At 35.5% G+C, this 16,849-nt stretch overlaps 1 protein-coding gene across 1 annotated transcript in view; it reads left to right on the plus strand.

The window, feature by feature from the left end:
* LOC135071096 (uncharacterized) overlaps positions 1 to 16,849 on the plus strand; it is a 177,857-nt gene that overhangs the window by 53,046 nt on the left and 107,962 nt on the right. The window lies entirely within an intron of this gene.

A 16,849-nucleotide genomic window follows, 5' to 3' on the forward strand; every position in this document is an offset into this window, starting at 1 on the left:
GAGGTTAAGACTAGCGTGAAATTAGATCTGGCCCTGGCAGAGTCCAGAACAGACAAGTTGATTTAAATTACCTTTCCAGTACCTAAGTATGTACTTAGGTACTAGAAAGTATGTACTTAATACTAGAAACTACTCGTATGTACGAGTAGTTATCAATATCACTGCAGTTATAATTACAATTATGAACTCTAAATCCTACTACGAGTAATATTTTAATTGCGAAATCTTCTGAGGACGCAAAAACTACCAATGGATTTTGATGAAACTTTACACTCTTATTCCTTACGTCATAATAAAATGGGCTAAATCTATAAAGATCTGTGACAAACTGAATTTCACGCGGGTGAAGCCGCAGACAAAAGCTAGTTTTAATTATATTGGATAAGATTTCAGTGCTCTCCAAACTATTTAGCTCGGAGTTCACTTGGTAGGACTTAATAGGTACCTACTTTGTGTTTGACCTATTGAATCCAAATAGCGAACTTCTTGTCAAAAACAAACACAAAGTTCGAAGAAAGTGTAACAAGAAGTTAGAACGCAACTAAACTACTGTGATACGATGTATCACTAACTAAAAGTAACAGAGGAACACCTGTGTAATTTTGGTAATTGAACCATACAAAGAACGACGATCCTCGTGTTAGAAGAAAGTTTTCTGTTTAAATTAGGTTGTTTTTTCTATTCATTCTTGTTTCTACACGATGTATCTTTGTAAATAACTTTAATAAATTCAAAATCTTTCAAGCACATTTATTTTAACATTCTACTTCAACTAAGTACTTACATAAATAAATTAAATGTGATGTAATTTCTCCCGCTGAAAAATTAACCCTTAGGTACTTTTCTTTCATTCATTATCAATTAAAATTAGATCGCCCTCAAAGCTGTTTCTTACTTAATTATTTAAAGAAGCAAACATTAAAGTTTATTTGTTTGTTGTGAAGTCTATCATGGAGCATTAACCCATTAGCGGTCTTAATTTGAGTGGTTTATGGTTTGGCTAAGGTAGATTTATGTTTTAAACCCTTCGGTTTCACGAATTATAGTTCTTAGTGTGCTTCGCCTCGATAGTAAGGGAGAGTCCGCTAATTTGGACCAGTGTTTTTCAATCCCATTTTACACATTTTTTTTTTGTTTTTGCTAATGTCCATGGTATATAATAAAAGATAAATTATTCAACTTACTATTTCATAAGTATTTATTAACATGATTGTTGTATATTTAGCACAAATCAACAAAATACGAGCTCAGAGCTTCGGTCCAATTTAGCCAACCGGTTCGATAATTTGTACCACAGGGTTACTAAATTGGATTTCAAAAAATTTCAAGCCTATAAAAAGACTATGGCAAAATATTATACGATACATTCTTAACAAATTAGGAAACGAAAAGGAACAGTAGTTAATAACATAGACAATCGATATTGTTTTACACGTTATCATGATTTTGAGTACAAGTTTTGTAATTCCAATTATCGTAACGCACACTTGTACCTAATCTACTTTGCCAGTCTTTTGCTTTCATTTATTGTTAGTCAAACATAACTACGCTATTATAACTTCAAAATATGATTTACTAAAAAAAAATCAAAATCCATTGGTAAAGTTCCATACAACTTGATGTGGTACAATTTAGCCGACTAGGTGATAGTGCTTTTAAAAAATCGGTAAAAAATATAGCTTATAAATACCAAAAAATGTTTCAAATAATTGTAATCCACACTAATTTACGCTTCTAAATAATATATATTTTTGTTTTTTTAACTGGTATTTTGCTACCAGAATCAATGTTTTTTTTTTAATTGGATGTTGTTATTATTAGGTTACTTTTATTAAGTTTTGAGAGAGTAGGATAGTTTCTCGCAATTTTCTACGAGCAAACTGAAAAAGACATTGATGCGAGACAATATTTACAAATGATGATGATGGTTATATTTACAAGATCTTTTTTTTTTAATTATTATAATTTTTTTTTATACTATATATATATTTTTTTGTTTTTTTTTTATTATTTTTTTTTGTTATTATAATTATTTTTTATTTTTTTTTATTTTTTTATATTTTTTATATTTTTTTTTTATTTATGAATTTTTATGACTATGTAAGAAACACCCTGTGATTAAATTTAACAAAATTACAAACTAAACATGCATTGTCAAAAGTTACTTGAAAACAATGAAAAAATACTTTTCAAAATAAAACACACGTGTTTGTTGTCACGGCAAAAACCACATGGCTGATATTAATTGAAGTTAGTTGTGTATCGTTGAGTGTTGCAATTACAGACATTCAATAAACACTTTACGAAATATGAGGATGGTACAATTTACCCGGCGGTACAATATACCGAACTCTCCCCTAAATGTTCGTGATAGAAAACTCAGACAGAGCATTTTTATAACATTTTCTACATAAACAACCCAACTTAAACTATTTATAACTATTTTGGACTTACAAGTTTAAAAATAAGAAAAATACAAAACAGAAAAGTAATGTAGCGACATTCATGTATTAATTAACGATTCTAAATTAAAGGCACTTTAACTAAAAATTCAAAAGGCGTCCCAATTTAATGAACGGTTAAATTAACTAATTCACTTAATTGAAAGGTCAGCTAATTTATACCTTTGTCAGCAGAATTGACAAAGGTGTAAATTACAAAGCGTACACTTCTACTAACTAAATAATATTAACTGCTGGTTATTTATTAACTTAATAAATAAGCAAATCCCAGAACAATGCAAATTAACACACCTGAACTATTCAGTCAAATCGAATTCCACCGAATTCCAAACAAACAAACGAAACATAAGTTAGTTAATGATCACACGATTCAAATGCTATCGACCATGTGATTGTGGGGTTGATTGATGTCAGACCAAACGTGGATTAAAAGGCTCTACAAAATTGAGAATGGTAAAGGACAGACAGCTTATCAAGCTAGACACTGAAGCCTATGCTGTTGTAATAGCGGCGAATTTGCAACAACAATGGTAGTCTGTACCTATCACGGGTATGGTAAAGTGCCTATCACGATTGAATGGTTGACGTGGAACTCGCGAACCTACCCTTGAGGGAAAGATGCAAATCACTATCTCACTGTGCTCGGTCGTCGACTCTAGGTCACGTGATATTTCGATAGTTGAAGCGTGAATTGCCAAACCTTTACAGTAGTATCGATACGATAGTTAACATTGAAAGAGTTCATGAACACCTTTTTATTTCGCATTGTGTTTTTATAAGTTATGCGGTAAAATTACAAGGACGTCTGAACTAATTGTATGGGGTTATATCAAGTAAGTACTATACAACTATTTTGTTATAATGTAGTTAATCTCCGATCACGGTGCAGTCAAATGGGATGTAATTTAACAAACTCTATAAAAACCTTTTTATTTTAATGATTTTAACAAAGTACAGAGTAGCACATTTTTTTTAATAAAATGATATTACTTGTATTTAAACTGAAATGAGCAACAGCACGGTCAGGCAAAATATTCTGTAATTAGAAAAGCCCTAAATAAATCAAGGGAAAATTTAAATTTAATGTAATCGGTCCCTACTCTACGTTGGCCGACTCGTAATTACTTTTCACACTAATTAATACAAATTAATCTCGCATGTAATTACCTTATGCAGACATAATCTTTACACTATGTACGTAACTAATATTAATAAGTGGGGCTAAATATACATATAATCGGTTGTGCTTAAAAAGATTAAGTTACTAATGACCGTTTTCACCATCAATCCCTAATTTTTAATTGATGTCTATGAAAACAAAATTCCTGTTATGTGTTACCATAGGGGTCACTTAAAAATTAGGGATTGATGGTGAAAACGGGCATTAGTCATACTAAACAATAGGTTTATGTAAAACTTTGAACTAAAACTATTTTACTACCTACTGAAAAATATCTATTACAGTCGGACAAGGTAAGATCCTGCCTGATTGACAAAGAAATGAAAAAAACGCAAGGTTACAACATAGTTAATTCCAAACTCCTCATTTTATCTGCAGGTGACTGCTCTAATCCTCTTCACTCACTTCTAAATTTTAAAATAAAATCTGTCTTACCTTTGGACGAAAATATGCCAAACTATAATCTTATGACGTGTTCTTGAGAGAAACCCGAGACCCACTGACAAGACTCTGCGCAAGTTTAAATTGACGTCATCAAATTTTGGTCGCAAAACCGTCCCTATTACAACGACATCACGATACAGCTTGATGTGCTGTCATCCGTATAGTCGTGAGTATTCACGTCTCGGCCTCGTATGTCATGACAGGTAAAAAGCACTTGTTACTCTCGTCTACAGACTTTGAGGGATTGGCGAAGTAAAAATACGGGGAAGTTTTCCAGATACCGTACCACTGTGTATATTCCAGGAGTATCCGTTTACACGAAAGGATTTAGAGTCTATCACACAACATAGCCCCTTTATGTCCGATAGAATTCTATCTACTGGTATCGTATATACGAGTACATTGTAGATTTGGTTTTGTGTTATCAATTGTTGAGTCCATTTAATTTGTAAGCCGTCAAGTGAGCCGTCAAAAACAAACCTGATGAAATAGAAAATGTAATTTCCATTCCATTCAAACTGAACTGTTCAAAATTGAAATCGGTGATTCACAAAAAAGATGCTTGTCAGAAGCTTTTTCTGATTATTTAATTAAAAAAATTCCGAGGTCTTTTCGTTAGCTTGTAGCCAATTAAAAGTAAATTGAAACCAAACAATAGGAAGATAGTAATGATGGGCTAAATATAGAAATGAAATTGCCGGCGGTGCTCTGAATAATTTAAGCAACGGTGGTTCAAATTGCTAGCAAACGGACTGTTAGAACGGTTCAATGAACGCCACTCACAAATATTTTACAGTTGGTATCGATCGTTCTAATTGTAATAAGGTTCTTTTTAAGTGGGAAAGTTTACTCATTCCATATGAGGGAGAAGTTTGACGAGACGGAAATTGTCTATGACGTCAAACTTCGCTGGTCAAAGTTCTTTGGAAGGAAGTTATTTATATTCGGGCAATTTTTGGAATCAGTATAATAAGGTAATAACTGAAAACTAAGGTAGATACTTTACTAACAGATACTTAGTGCAAGCAGTCGCAACTTAAGATCTTATCTATGCTGTTATCATATTATTATTATAAAAACAATTTTTTTTAAAAACAATATCTTCAACAATAAAAACAAATTCAGTCGTCAACTTTTATAGACTCAAAAACAGGCATCATCGTTCTATTTTTATTCTACCCTCAGAAAGCATTTCCCGTAGTACGTCACCAGGCTCTTTCCAGACGCCTGGAGCTCCTTTAGGAAATGGGGCATCTGACGCTTTTTAACAACTCCTACCGACTTTTCCTTTTATAAATTGCTTGGCAGCTCAGAAGCGTGTTAAGGCGTATAATAAGGCGACAGTGCTGGCATCAAGCCGTATTTTCTTATTTCGAAAACTATTAAACCGATAGTACGTTTATTAACCCTAGATTTAAGGGAACGAATTTAGTCCGCCTTTTGTTACGCTCAATTAGTTAACTAAATAACTAAGATGTATCTTCATTATGTGGACTGCAATTAAGAATTTGGTGACAAAACAACTACACAACTAAGGCTGGGTTGTACCTATAAATTAATTAACTTTAATAAATAGCCGAACAGTGAAGAGGTCGGACTGGCCGACTCGTGATCCGAGGAACATGGGTTCGAACCCCACCGCCGCTTGACTATTGTGGTGAACCCATGTACCTAACAAGCATATTTAGCTTACCATGAGGGGTTAACGAGATAACAATTGCTTTATATTCTTAAAAAAATATATTAATAACAGAGTAAATACAAATGAGTAGGTCATTTTCATAGAAACGCACCGAGCGCAGTTTGTATGTGAGCGCGCTAATACGTATGCGGTTAGCGGTGAGGTGCGCTGAATTTTGTCTATTTTCTATGAAGATGACCTACTCATTTGTATTTACTCTGTTAATAATGCAGAAAACTTGATGGATAAAGTACTTTCGCAGCAGTATTCGCCTTATGAGAATACAGTATGAACTTGGCCCAATTCAATCGGATATTGACGATGTAGGCGTTGAGAAATCATCTCTTTACTCGGATTTATTGCTTTCACTTTAAAGGCGAGTGGAAAATATACAAACAATCTTTTGAGCCCGTGAAAAATGTCAAGTACCTAAGTTAAATAACTATGTGCCTAGGTATGTGAACGAAAAATATTTTATTTACTGAAAAATACAATCTTTTATACAAATATCTTATGTGTGTACTTATTTATCTTTTTATATTACTAATACTAATGTTTTACATATTCAATTTCAATATTGTACTACGTATTCAAACAAATGGAATCTTAACCAAACAAAACAGGCAACAAGTAAAATCCAATAATAAGTCAAGTTTATAAAACTTTAATGGCATTCAATGTAGCCGTCTGTCTTTCTTCTGTCTGGCTGCCATTTACACATTTATTATGCAAAGACAAACATTACAAGGTATATTCGCTACTAAATTATTCGTGCCACCGCAATGCGGGCGTGTTTGTGTGATACAGTAAAGATTCAGCCTTACCAACGCGTGCAGACTGCGTGCGCGATGGTGATCAGATGTCGTGTATGGTTTTGTAGCGATGAGTTCACATCAACGCGTCCTGTAAAGGTTCGGCCGAACCAACGCCATCGTCAGTGGCATAACTACATTATAGAGTGATAGGGCCGGCAAAATACCACGGGCCCTCGACCCAAGAACCTAAGCGCCCTCGCGATGCTTCAGGGCGATGGTCCCGGGCCCCCACTGAAAAATAATTAACCCATACGCCAAGGGCCCCATGCACAGAATTTGCCACGGGTCTCGGATGGTATAGTACGACTCTGGCCATCATGCACACCGGCTGCACGTGTTATATTGGTCGAACATTCATTGTTCGTGGCGATCTATGCACACCGCACGCAGTCGCCATCGCCATCGCCAACGCGAACTGCACGCGTTGGTTTGGCCGAAGTTTAACACGGACGGCACATCAAGCTAAAATTGTGGCATCTTATGTCGTTTTAATAGGTGCGATTTTGCTGCAAAAATGAATCGTTCAATGTGCTGGCTGTACAGTCAGCGTCAAATAGTTCGTGACACCCAAAATCACGTTTTTGTTACAATAGGGATACATATTTATCACTTTTTCAAACTAATGACAATATAAAGAGATAAATAAAGCACGCCAAAGTTAAAAATATGAAGATCGCCGTGACGTCAAGGAGTGCTTAAAAGTGGAACTTCAACGCATCATAACTTCGTTAGAACTTGTTTGATTGACAAATAAAAAAATACGTGTCCAATATGGCGTGTTAATACGAGTGTAACTGATGGACTAAAAGTTTTTTTAGGAAACTAGCTTATTGGAATAAGGTTGTGCTGTCACTATTATTGACGCTGACTGTACAAGGAGCAGTTGAAGAAAATTACGACTTTTGTTGGCAATGCCTTGGCATTGGACACTACAATGCTAGTACTGCCTTTCAATGGAAATGTAGGGTTGATGACACCTCGCCGGAGCTTCGGCCTTCAACGGCTTACAAATGTTAATGGGCAGTTACTTAGAAATACCACCTGCCAACTCGTCAAAAACTTTGCTTTTATTCAATCTTTTTTTTTATTCTACTAGTTTTACTAGTCTCTATAAAAGCTCTCATAAAAAACTTGTAAATTATATCTCCTGTAAAAACAAAAGGCTTTCATGAAGGTAACTGAGTTTCTTGTGCCACTTTTTCTCATTACCAGCCGATACGTTATTCTAAAATGATAACGCAAGATATTTGGAATATGTAGGTCCTTATCAACAAATACCTACATAAATATGGAAATTAAAATAAATGTTAGTAATTTTTTCCGACTTTCAGTGAACTAAGCACTTACACATTGTGAGGAACCAGTGAGGAATAATTTACCTATTTGTAAAAACAAAATGTACGCGAGCGAAATGCGGCAAAGTAATTTAATACAATTTATTTTAGCTTGCGTGACTTGCTGACTTAGGTACCAGGTATTTCTTACGCATGATACCCGGAATTATGGGTGATGGACGTGTGCTGTCTATTTATAAATGGAACCCATTATTATGTCTATTTTTCCATCAACGATAAATAGGTATTACCCTAAAGCAAATATGGCACCTTGAGGTATTGTGTCTATTTTTTTATTCCATCAATGAAATAGGTATAGTCAGCGTCAAATTCCTGACACCCAAAGTGGCCAAAAAGTTGACAACACATCCTTATTTCAATTGTAACAAAGACGTGTTGCGAACTTTTGGGCTACTTTGGGTGGCACGAACTATTTGACGCTAACTGTACTAACCTAAAGCAAATATGGCACTCAATCGGTCGACGGAAAGCATTCAATTCGGTTTCCGACTTGGCCGTAGGACTACCGCGTACCGGTCTAAATATCCGACGGTAAAAAGTATCCGTAAATGTAACTGGGACATCCGACAGTCGAGTTCTCAAACGATTCCAACAAAAAATATTGACCAAAAAGTAGCATCAATAATTTTTTTCTTGGTAATTATGATGTTTATTAAATTCTTAACCATATTATTATGATTGGTATTAAGTATTAACCTTAAAGATTTGCGAACGCCGGATTTGTGAACGAACGCAGAAATTCATATGATTTACTTTGAGAAAAATACAGAAGAAATCCTCAAGATATATTGAGTAGTTTTCGCAATAACAATGGAAGATAAAATATAAAATTCTGGACCACAACCCGACGAACTTTTGCACAACATTTGTGGTTTTCTCCCTTATGATTTTACTAGAATCACAAGCACAAAACAACTTATAAGAGAACAGATTTCTTGAGAAAACTTCTTTATTAGACGTTGTTTTTCCTGGACATGCCAGTTTATTTAATAAAGGCTTTGTCTTAAATGTCTTGCCTGAGGATATAAAAAAGAAATTTAAAATGTTTTAAGTTTGTGTTGCTCACTGAAGCATTTTTTTATGTTCTCTCTTCTTTCCTGATTCTACTTCTTTTATTTCAAAATGTTTACTACATAATTAACAGAGTTCAAAAATTTAAAAAGTTAAGTATTTTTAAAGTAAATCGTCTTTCTTTTTAGAAGGTCATTCAGACTAAGGCTAGAAAATTTTTCAAAATAGATTATTAGACATGAAATATTTTGGCTTACATACTTACATCTTTATTCAGAGAAATCCATGTTCACTTGTTCCAGAAGTGAAGCAAATCCTTTGTAATCTTAGTAATACCGTTCAATCCTGCCCATATCTGTGGGAACGACGTAGAAGTTTAAATAGGGATATGCATAACATGTGGGGAAACAGTTTTGTGCCGGCCGAAGTCGGCAAAGCTCCTGCATATTTGATAGGACTCGGCGTCGGCAGTCGCGCCTGCCGTAATTAGGCATGCTGTTAGAGGCTCAATAATACTTTGAAAATTATGAAATAATAAACAGAGGTTGAATGAAAACTCCAACTCAAAGATAATGAGGAAAAATCGGAACCAATTTAAATCTGTGGGGCCATTACTTTTCGGCAAAACTCAAATTAACTGCTATGATGGATTCGTTACAATCCTAAAAATAAGTAATTTTCTCTTTCACGAACCAATGAAGTCGCAAGCTCTACTGTTTACAAAACGCAATATCGTACTGATTACACAACCTCACGCCATTAATATTATAAATGTGCATATTGATATTATATCACATTTTTTATGCATGTTAACATATGGTGCATTTTCTCCATACCTAGTTAATTAAATGAGCCATCCCTAAGTGAAGTCCTTCGTTGCCCTAATGTGTCGTCTAGAGCAATTAGACACGCTCTAGCCTTAAAGTCTGGGGCAAAGTGGCTCTAGATTTTGTCGTATGAGATGCATCTTCATTACAGTCTTTGACCGTAAAATTGGCAATTTGGAGACCTTCAACCCGACAATAAATTAAATGTCGTGGAAAAATGGCGTACTCTAGCTTGAAAGAGCCTTTAGATCACCCTTGTAATGGACCAAACACACATGATTGACATGTAAAACTTAATATAACACAATAATGTTTGGAAGACTGGACATGGACAAGGTACCTACGAATATTCTAACGCCCGTATTCACAAACGATGCTTGCTTAAGTGAAGCAGCAAATCGTACGCACAGCGTTGAATAGAGCTCTGTGATTGGTTCATGTGTCACCCTGTGCGTCCACGCGTACTGTGAGACCTCATAGTAATGGGGCGTATGTTCTTATTATTATTTGCAAATAATAAATATGCTACATACACGTTTTCGTATGACTCTTTAATGATTATTACTCATATAAACTGATTGTTACTCCTGTAAACACTGTTAAAATTCTTGTAGTAGGTACATGATAAAGAGGGTTTATGTTGTCTTACTCTTTGATAGATGTTGGTAAAATAATAACTTACTCGTAGCTACATTACTCAGGACTTTTCTTCTTTTACGTTACAACAGGCATACGAAATATTTTAATGGCAAAACAATATTATTGTGAGAATATTGCGTTTTGAGTAGGGGTCGTAAGAGGCGACTTAGGGACTACACATCAAACAGAGAATGGGCAGCAGCGCTCTCTGAAAAACATCAATCTTTTAAACTGCGATCTCCAACCCGCCTGCCTAGCGTGGAGATTATGGCAAAACCCTCCACTATAGTGGAGGAGGCTCATAGTCCAGCAGTGGACTGTAAAGGGCTGTTGATGATGATTGCGTTTTGAAATGAGTGTTTCTAACAAGGTTTATTCCAAGATAGGTACATCATTTTACAGTCGACTGCACATATTATGATAAAACATTTTTGTTACTAAGTAGTAACTTCTAATAACTATCGCCCGAATTCACAAACATTACTATGAGGTCTCACAGTGCGCGTGGACGCACAGGGTACACACAAACCAATCACAGAACTCTATTCAACGCTGTGCGTTCGATTTACTGCTTCACTTAAGTAAGCATCATTTGTGAATACGGATGTTTAATAAGATACCATAGTATTTAGTTGTCTGTACGTAGTAATTCAGAACTGGGGTGAGGATTTTAGAGCAAAACAGCTGCTCGTTGCCGAGTAGGTGGGTAAATCCCGGTCAAGTCAGCACCTTGTTACCTCGCTGTTAATTAAATGAATCTTGCATAATTGATATGAGGACCCTCCGTCGCAGTACCTTAAGTTGTCTTTGATAATTGGACACGCGGTTTAAAGGCTCAAGGACGCGTAGTCTCTTGACAAGACTATCTTAGGACTTGTCTCACTGCTATGACTAGCAGTTTTGTTTCCATATGTTCCTCTAGATGTCATGACATTTAACAAGCCAAATGCAAAGTTACTGGTGCATTTTGCCTGATCAGCAGGTTGCTTTATTTTATTGGGCCTGCTCTCTCTTTTCTTAACTTTGCCGCAAACTGAAAATATATCTACCATTTCTTCAAATGTCACCTTTACCATGATTGTGCTCTAAATAAAGATGTGTTTATACTACAGATTGATTGCAATAATTCAAAGTGGAAAGCTCTCAAAAGTGGTAAAAGTTAACTATAAAAATAACTGCCTTACAATTTCAAATACGAGTATGATTTTAGTGTTTCAGTAACTAAAATACATTTTTAATAATTCTAAGTCCCATTCACATCATAAAAGATCTACTTTAAAGTTTCTGTTTACTTCATTAGACAAAATTCCAATTTAACTGAACAACTAGATTCATTAGCTCTTAATCACTGTTCGTTAAGACAATTATTATTATCGATTAGTTAGTTCGCTAACAAAGTTTAAATGTCACTTTGTATAACTGCTATAGTTTGGTTATCTCTGTTATACAAATACTTATGTAATTCTCCAATGATAAGTCCTCCAGGGATAGCATTATTTGTTTTAAGAATTTTTATGAATAAAAATTAATTACATTAATTAGAATTGTAGTGCCCCATACCTAGAACACTTACGCCACTTAAACCCTAATAGTCTTGCATTTTCAGAGCAATTTACCCTGCCGGCTGTCGGCAAAAACCCTACGCTTAGCCCTACTTAAATATTGTCGTGTCAACAGCCAGGCCCTAACGAGCGATGCAATCGCCGGCCGGCGAGTGTTACTTAACAAGCAAGTAAAGTTCCAGTAAAGATTAATTACCCCCATTGTTCTGTAGATTGATACAGATACAGCCTCGAGTGTAATGCTCGAATTCGCCGATTCCGAAAGTTCGGGAGTTCCGCCGAATTTTCGAAACCAATTAAACCTATTAAAATGCCTCGTGGCTGAATAAATTCACGTAAAAATAAATTCATCATTTCATATGATACTTCAACCGTTAAAATCCGAGGAATCAGCAATATTACAAAGTTCATTTCGCTTTTATTTAGAGAACGAGCAACATGTTTGCGCAAAATGAAATACAAACGGTTTGCATCAAAATATTTCGATTGCGATGAAAATATAATGAAGCTAAACTGTAGACCTGGCCAAAGTGATTGAAAAATAAAATGGAGTGAACTTCAAACTGAACATTTTTGTTTTTTATATTTTATCCTGAAAGGCATAAAATATAAAATTTGGAGACCTTCAACCCGACAATAAATTAAATGTCGTGGAAAAATGGCGTACTCTAGCTTGAAAGAGCCTTTAGATCACCCTTGTAATGGACCAAACACACATGATTGACATGTAAAACTTAATATAACACAATAATGTTTGGAAGACTGGACATGGACAAGGTACCTACGAATATTCTAACGCCCGTATTCACAAACGATGCTTGCTTAAGTGAAGCAGCAAATCGTACGCACAGCGTTGAATAGAGCTCTGTGATTGGTTCATGTGTCACCCTGTGCGTCCACGCGTACTGTGAGACCTCATAGTAATGGGGCGTATGTTCTTATTATTATTTGCAAATAATAAATATGCTACATACACGTTTTCGTATGACTCTTTAATGATTATTACTCATATAAACTGATTGTTACTCCTGTAAACACTGTTAAAATTCTTGTAGTAGGTACATGATAAAGAGGGTTTATGTTGTCTTACTCTTTGATAGATGTTGGTAAAATAATAACTTACTCGTAGCTACATTACTCAGGACTTTTCTTCTTTTACGTTACAACAGGCATACGAAATATTTTAATGGCAAAACAATATTATTGTGAGAATATTGCGTTTTGAGTAGGGGTCGTAAGAGGCGACTTAGGGACTACACATCAAACAGAGAATGGGCAGCAGCGCTCTCTGAAAAACATCAATCTTTTAAACTGCGATCTCCAACCCGCCTGCCTAGCGTGGAGATTATGGCAAAACCCTCCACTATAGTGGAGGAGGCTCATAGTCCAGCAGTGGACTGTAAAGGGCGCGCGAACGCTGTGCGTTCGATTTACTGCTTCACTTAAGTAAGCATCATTTGTGAATACGGATGTTTAATAAGATACCATAGTATTTAGTTGTCTGTACGTAGTAATTCAGAACTGGGGTGAGGATTTTAGAGCAAAACAGCTGCTCGTTGCCGAGTAGGTGGGTAAATCCCGGTCAAGTCAGCACCTTGTTACCTCGCTGTTAATTATATGAATCTTGCATAATTGATATGAGGACCCTCCGTCGCAGTACCTTAAGTTGTCTTTGATAATTGGACACGCGGTTTAAAGGCTCAAGGACGCGTAGTCTCTTGACAAGACTATCTTAGGACTTGTCTCACTGCTATGACTAGCAGTTTTGTTTCCATATGTTCCTCTAGATGTCATGACATTTAACAAGCCAAATGCAAAGTTACTGGTGCATTTTGCCTGATCAGCAGGTTGCTTTATTTTATTGGGCCTGCTCTCTCTTTTCTTAACTTTGCCGCAAACTGAAAATATATCTACCATTTCTTCAAATGTCACCTTTACCATGATTGTGCTCTAAATAAAGATGTGTTTATACTACAGATTGATTGCAATAATTCAAAGTGGAAAGCTCTCAAAAGTGGTAAAAGTTAACTATAAAAATAACTGCCTTACAATTTCAAATACGAGTATGATTTTAGTGTTTCAGTAACTAAAATACATTTTTAATAATTCTAAGTCCCATTCACATCATAAAAGATCTACTTTAAAGTTTCTGTTTACTTCATTAGACAAAATTCCAATTTAACTGAACAACTAGATTCATTAGCTCTTAATCACTGTTCGTTAAGACAATTATTATTATCGATTAGTTAGTTCGCTAACAAAGTTTAAATGTCACTTTGTATAACTGCTATAGTTTGGTTATCTCTGTTATACAAATACTTATGTAATTCTCCAATGATAAGTCCTCCAGGGATAGCATTATTTGTTTTAAGAATTTTTATGAATAAAAATTAATTACATTAATTAGAATTGTAGTGCCCCATACCTAGAACACTTACGCCACTTAAACCCTAATAGTCTTGCATTTTCAGAGCAATTTACCCTGCCGGCTGTCGGCAAAAACCCTACGCTTAGCCCTACTTAAATATTGTCGTGTCAACAGCCAGGCCCTAACGAGCGATGCAATCGCCGGCCGGCGAGTGTTACTTAACAAGCAAGTAAAGTTCCAGTAAAGATTAATTACCCCCATTGTTCTGTAGATTGATACAGATACAGCCTCGAGTGTAATGCTCGAATTCGCCGATTCCGAAAGTTCGGGAGTTCCGCCGAATTTTCGAAACCAATTAAACCTATTAAAATGCCTCGTGGCTGAATAAATTCACGTAAAAATAAATTCATCATTTCATATGATACTTCAACCGTTAAAATCCGAGGAATCAGCAATATTACAAAGTTCATTTCGCTTTTATTTAGAGAACGAGCAACATGTTTGCGCAAAATGAAATACAAACGGTTTGCATCAAAATATTTCGATTGCGATGAAAATATAATGAAGCTAAACTGTAGACCTGGCCAAAGTGATTGAAAAATAAAATGGAGTGAACTTCAAACTGAACATTTTTGTTTTTTATATTTTATCCTGAAAGGCATAAAATATGAAATACACGAAGATTTAAACGCATACTTAATTATAATCTTAGCTATTTTCTCTCTTCAGAAACTATCTGACATTGCTTCAGGGAAAATGTTATGATGTTTATTCCCATAGCTGGCAACCGGCAAATAGGTTGTTCAAACAAACTGCAGATAGTCCGAAGCTCACGGGAATCGAAGGCAATAATCCGATCGAAATGCCGACATAACGACTAATACTGTATTCTAGTTGCCGGGTATTACAGCCGTCTTAATCCTATTACGAGTTCATACGGGCCCACCGTAATGTTATAGCCCGTTTTCACTTGTCAAATGTGTTCGAAAATCGGATTTGGGACGAATTCGTACACGGATTCTCGTGTAGGTAAATGGAGGCTTGTGTTTTCTCCGCGTGTACGTTATTTGAAACCGCCTGAAGCAGAGTGCTTTTAAAGACAGGCATTAAATCATATAACTTTGTGATTACTTAGGTTTCAGGTATTTATAAATAAGAGCTTTTTTTGGCTTCAAGTTGACGAACCAAAAATAAAATAAAGTAATGATTAATTATTGACGCGTGGAGTACGTGCCCAATTTGGGAAATATGAAAAATTACTTTCTTTTTCCTCTTTATTTTCCCACGCACGGTGTTATTTCCTCTTCTGAAAGACAGGTGCTGCTTAAATCCTGAAGTCACTCACGTATTTAAAAGACATGTTGCGTCAAATTACTGTTCTATTATGAGCCATGCAAGAATAGATAAATACATTTTCTACTCTTATTTGTAGACCACCCATATATTATATTACTCTTCACATTGTTCTTCGGATTGATTGAATGTAGTTACTTGATACTCGTATACGACATACAGCTGAACTGCAACTGGACCCATTGTGTATATTAATCGCTTTTTCATTAAAGTAACAACCTAAAGTTTATGCTTGCTGATATAAAACTTCTGGCGTTTGGCCAAGCTGAATTCGAACGATGCGAACCTCCTAGACGTCCGTTAATATTCATAAAATGGGACCGCGTATCGGATATCGCACAAGTGTGAACGGGCCCTTATTTAAACGACCTAACAACCAGAACCAGCCAGTTAACACATGCTGCGGATTGGGGTGATAGCGCGACAGACGTTGTATAATTTTAATCCGAATTTTAAATTACACACGTTCTCTGTAATTAAGGCTCCTGTCCTGAAATAACGTAAAACCTGATTCAAACTAAAGCGAGGTTTTGATTTTAGACCAATTACAGGCATGAGTTGATTCTTGAGTTTGTATAATGACATTTCAGAATATGCGTCAGCAGATCACGTTTACGTCAATCCTTACAAATATTAATTCTAAGTCAGTTTATAGGTAACTAGCGGCCGCCTGCGACTTCGTACGCGTGGATACCGTTTTGCAAAATCCCGTCTTAGAGAGCACCTACGTTCTAAAAAGAACCGCCATGCAAAATTTGAGACTCCTAGCACTTGTAGTTTCTTTCTGAAATTTCGTGATGAGTGAGTGAGTTAGTCATAGTTAGTCAGTCAATGACCTTTCGCTTTTAATAGAAAAAGATAAAATGAACTGAAAAAATATACAATCCCACTTGTACTGAAAACGGACTTTTATGAACTTCAGGCAAACGAAATTGAGCTTCCTTCTATTAGTAAAGCGCAAAAAATCCTCTATAAATAGTTATTTGTCGTCGAGGTCTCAGACGCATTACATCATAATCTCGTTTTCTATAAATCAATAATATAGATTAATTTATTAATGACTGTACATCGACTTACAAAGAAGGTACGCCAACACAAGGATTGGACTGCTATTGAAAGGAAAATCTCGAATACTTATCCCCAACGTAATCC

The sequence above is a fragment of the Ostrinia nubilalis genome, chromosome 4 (genome assembly GCF_963855985.1).
Source record: "Ostrinia nubilalis chromosome 4, ilOstNubi1.1, whole genome shotgun sequence".
Lineage (NCBI taxonomy): Eukaryota > Metazoa > Arthropoda > Insecta > Lepidoptera > Crambidae > Ostrinia > Ostrinia nubilalis.